At 53.6% G+C, this 5244-nt stretch overlaps 1 protein-coding gene across 1 annotated transcript in view; it reads left to right on the forward strand.

Moving 5' to 3' along the window:
- The window catches only part of mcu (mitochondrial calcium uniporter), a gene marked incomplete at its 5' end in the record, with an annotated part of 47923 nt that overhangs the window by 38509 nt on the left and 4170 nt on the right, over positions 1–5244 (forward strand). The gene's annotated exons all lie outside the window — the stretch shown is intronic.

The following is a 5244-nucleotide window of genomic DNA, read 5'->3' on the forward strand; positions in this document are numbered from 1 at the left end:
TCAACACTGCCCCAAACTAAACCATCCACCACCCTCAACACTGCCCCAAACTCAACCCACCACCACCACCCTCAACACTGCCCCAAACTAAACACACCACCACCCTCAACACTGCCCCAAACTAAACACACCACCACCCCCAACACTGCCCCAAACTCAACCCACCACCACCCTCAACACTGCCCCAAACTAAACCCCCCACCACCCTCAACACTGCCCCAAACTAAACCCCCCACCACCCTCAACACTGCCCCAAACTAAACCCACCACCACCCTCAACACTGCCCCAAACTAAACCCCCCACCACCCTCAACACTGCCCCAAACTAAACCCCCCACCACCCTCAACACTGCCCCAAACTAAACCCACCACCACCCTCAACACTGCCCCAAACTCAACCCACCACCACCCTCAACACTGCCCCAAACTAAACCCACCACCACCCTCAACACTGCCCCAAACTAAACCCACCACCACCCTCAACACTGCCCCAAACTAAACCCTCCACCACCCTCAACACTGCCCCAAACTACACCCACCACCACCCTCAACACTGCCCCAAACTAAACCCACCATCACCCTCAACACTGCCCCAAACTACACCCACCACCACCCTCAACACTGCCCCAAACTAAACCCACCACCACCCTCAACACTGCCCCAAACTAAACCCCCAACCACCCTCAACACTGCCCCAAACTACACCCACCACCCCCCTCAACACTCCCCCCAAACTAAACCCACCACCCCCCTCAACACTGCCCCAAACTAAACCCTCCACCACCCTCAACACTGCCCCAAACTAAACCCACCACCACCCTCAACACTGCCCCAAACTACACCCACCACCCCCCTCAACACTGCCCCAAACTAAACCCTCCACCACCCTCAACACTGCCCCAAACTAAACCCACCACCACCCTCAACACTGCCCCAAACTAAACCCTCCATCACCCTCAACACTGCCCCAAACTCAACCCACCACCACCCTCAACACTGCCCCAAACTACACCCACCACCACCCTCAACACTGCCCCAAACTAAACCCCCCACCACCCTCAACACTGCCCCAAACTAAACCCACCACCACCCTCAACACTGCCCCAAACTAAACCCACCACCCTCAACACTGCCCCAAACTCAACCCACCACCTCCCTCAACACTGCCCCAAACTAAACCCACCACCCTCAACACTGCCCCAAACTCAACCCACCACCTCCCTCAACACTGCCCCAAACTCAACCCACCACCACCCTCAACACTGCCCCAAACTAAACCAGCCACCACCCTCAACACTGCCCCAAACTAAACCCACCACCCTCAACACTGCCCCAAACTCAACCCACCACCACCACCCTCAACACTGCCCCAAACTAAACCCACCACCACCCTCAACACTGCCCCAAACTCAACCCACCACCACCACCCTCAACACTGCCCCAAACTAAACCCACCACCACCCTCAACACTGCCCCAAACTAAACCCTCCACCACCCTCAACACTGCCCCAAACTAAACCCACCACCATCCTCAACACTGCCCCAAACTAAACCCACCACCACCCTCAACACTGCCCCAAACTACACCCACCACCACCCTCAACACTGCCCCAAACTACACCCACCGCCACCACCCTCAACACTGCCCCAAACTAAACCCACCACCACCCTCAACACTGCCCCAAACTAAACCCTCCACCACCCTCAACACTGCCCCAAACTAAACCCCCCACCCTCAACACTGCCCCAAACTAAACCCACCACCACCCTCAACACTGCCCCAAACTAAACCCTCCACCACCCTCAACACTGCCCCAAACTAAACCCCCCACCACCACCCTCAACACTGCCCCAAACTCAACCCACCACCACCCTCAACACTGCCCCAAACTCAACCCTCCACCACCCTCAACACTGCCCCAAACTAAACCCACCACCACCCTCAACACTGCCCACACTGCACCAAAATATGCGGCTCTAGGATCGGCCTCTTCGTCCATCTGAAGATCCACAAGGTCTAGAAGGAGGAGTCATACTCGACCCTGAGTGACCGCTGAGGATGATGATGGTGTGCGTGTGTGTGCGTGTGTGTGGTTTGATGTGTATAGAAGCGTAGATAAAACTGCTTGTAGTACACACACACAGATAGGCAACCACACACGTGCACACACACACACACACACACACACACTTACTCGCAATGTGGTGATGAAACGGGAGGGAACTTAAAGCGCACTGCAGGGGTGAGAAGGCAGAGGCGGATCAAACGAGCGCATCAAGATTCATAGAGAGGGAAAGAGAGAGAGAGAGACGGAGAGGGAGAGGGAGGGAGAGAGAGGGAGAGAGAGAGAAAGAGAGAGAGGGAGAGGGAGGGAGAGGGAGAGAGAGAGAGAGAGAAAGAGAGAGAGAGAGAGGGGGGGGGGCGAGAGGGAGAGAGAGAGAGAGAGAGGGAGAGGGAGGGAGAGAGAGAGAGGGAGGACTAGCATGAATGAGAGCCAGGGGTAACCCCCCTCTCTAGACCAGGGATTCCTTTACTGCAGTCATCAGCAGTTCCCCCATCGTCTGCCCCTCCCTCCTCCGTTCTATCCTCCTCCTCCCCCTCCTCCTCCTCCTCCTCTCTCCCCCTCCTCCTCCTCCTCCTCCTCTCTCTCCCTTCCTCCACTCATCTCAACCTGCTCACTCCGTCTCTCTCTCTCTCTCTCTCTCTCTCTCTCACTATGTACACATACATACACACACATGCATACACACACACACATGCACACTAGCATGCTGGAGCATGAACTCACAAATATGCGCACATGTCAAATACACACTTGTGCCGTTATACTGTACTGTATGTCTTATTTCTCTCCCCCCCCCCCCCCTCTCTCCCTCTCTCTCTCTCCCTCTCTCTCTCCCCCTCTCTCTCTCTCTCTCTCTTTCTCTCTCTCTCTCTCTCCCACCCTCTCTCTCTCCCTCTCTCTCTCGCTCTCTCTCTCTCTCTCTCTCTCTCTCTCTCTCTCTCTCTCTCTCTCTCTGACATTGGGTCCAAGGTTGCAGTGCTATTGACTGCCTCACTGTTTAATATTTCAGGTAGTGTTTCAGTGGCTGTGTGCTGGGTCACGAGGGGGGGGGGGGACTGCCACCTCTGGCCCATTCACACACACACACTCACACACTCACTCACACACACACACACACACACACACACACACACACACACACACACACACACACAGAGGCTGGCCACAGTTGAATCTCATTTTGCTAATGGTGTGAAGCTGATCAGCAACACCGCAGGCTCCCTAGAGACACACACACACACACACACACACACACACACACACAGAGTGGGAGTTGAGTGTTGCATTGCAGGTGTCTTGCTCTCTGGAGCGGCGGACATAGATAGTAAAGAACAGCAGGGAGTCCGGGGGCCCCTCAGAACGATGGGGGCCGGTTCCTACGGTAGCGTCTCCTACTGAAGGGCCTCTGTTTAGGTTATTTTCAACAGAGCCTCTGATCCAAGTCAGGACGGTGCCAGACGGGTTACGATGACCGACGTGTAAACACACACACACACGCATATCTGTCATCCTTTTTGATAGCAAACACACACACACACACACTCATCTGTCGTCCTCTTTGGTAGCCTGTCATCCTCTTTGGTAGCAAACACACACACAGACACACACACACACCTGTCGTCCTTTGAGTTAGCAAACGCATCGAATACAAGCGCACACACACACACGAGCAAACACACACACACACACCTGTCGTCCTCAGAGGATACAGTTGCTGTTAACATCACAGCTGCTGCAGAACAGACAGAGATGGGGGGGGTAGAGAGACTGTAGACAGGGAGACGGGGGTAGGGAGCAAGGGAGGGAGAGAGAGAGAGAGGGAGACGGTTAGGGAGGGAGAGAGAGAGAGAGCTAGGGAGACGGTTAGGGAGGGAGAGAGAGAGAGGGAGACAGTTAGGGAGAGAGAGAGAGAGGGAGACAGTTAGGGAGGGAGAGAGAGAGAGCTAGGGAGATAGTTAGGGAGGGAGAGAGAGAGAGAGAGGGAGACGGTTAGGGAGGGAGAGAGAGAGAGGGAGACGGTTAGAGAGAGAGAGAGAACTAGGGACACGGTTAGGGAGGGAGAGAGAGAGAGAGAGGGAGACGGTTAGGGAGGGAGAGAGAGAGAGCTATCTGTCTTTGTGCTGGTACAGTAGGAGGAATCTCTTTGTGCTGGTACAGTAGGAGGAATCTTTCTTTGTGCTGGTACAGTAGGAGGGATCTTTCTTTGTGCTGGTACAGTAGGAGGGATCTTTCTTTGTGCTGGTACAGTAGGAGGAATCTTTCTTTGTGCTGGTACAGTAGGAGGAATCTCTTTGTGCTGGTACAGTAGGAGGAATCTCTCTTTGTGCTGGTACAGTAGGAGGAATCTCTTTGTGCTGGTACAGTAGGAGGAATCTTTCTTTGTGCTGGTACAGTAGGAGGAATCTTTCTTTGTGCTGGTACAGTAGGAGGAATCTTTCTTTGTGCTGGTACAGTAGGAGGAATCTTTCTTTGTGCTGGTACAGTAGGAGGAATCTTTGTGCTGGTACAGTAGGAGGAATCTTTCTTTGTGCTGGTACAGTAGGAGGGATCTCTTTGTGCTGGTACAGTAGGAGGAATCTTTCTTTGTGCTGGTACAGTAGGAGGAATCTTTCTTTGTGCTGGTACAGTAGGAGGAATCTCTTTGTGCTGGTACAGTAGGAGGAATCTCTTTGTGCTGGTACAGTAGGAGGGATCTTTCTTTGTGCTGGTACAGTAGGAGGGATCTTTCTTTGTGCTGGTACAGTAGGAGGGATCTTTCTTTGTGCTGGTACAGTAGGAGGAATCTCTTTGTGCTGGTACAGTAGGAGGGATCTTTCTTTGTGCTGGTACAGTAGGAGGAATCTCTTTGTGCTGGTACAGTAGGAGGGATCTTTCTTTGTGCTGGTACAGTAGGAGGAATCGTGGAGTGAAGCAGCTGCAGGGGAGATGAAACTGAGCTCTTTCTCCAGAGATGTGATGGTGTGTGTATGATGGTGTGTGTGTGATGGTGTGTGTGATGGTGTGTTGGTAGGGTGGAGCGTTGCGTGGTGGAGAGCATGTGAGTGTGTGTGTGTGTGTGTGTGTGTGACTGTGAGAGTGTGTGTGACTGTGAGAGTGTGTGTGACTGTGTGTGTGTGTGTGTGTGTGTGTGTGACTGTGAGAGTGTGTGTGACAGTGAGAGTGACTGTGTGTGTGTGTG

Source organism: Borostomias antarcticus (genome assembly GCF_949987555.1).
Source record: "Borostomias antarcticus genome assembly, chromosome: 25".
NCBI lineage: Eukaryota > Metazoa > Chordata > Actinopteri > Stomiiformes > Stomiidae > Borostomias > Borostomias antarcticus.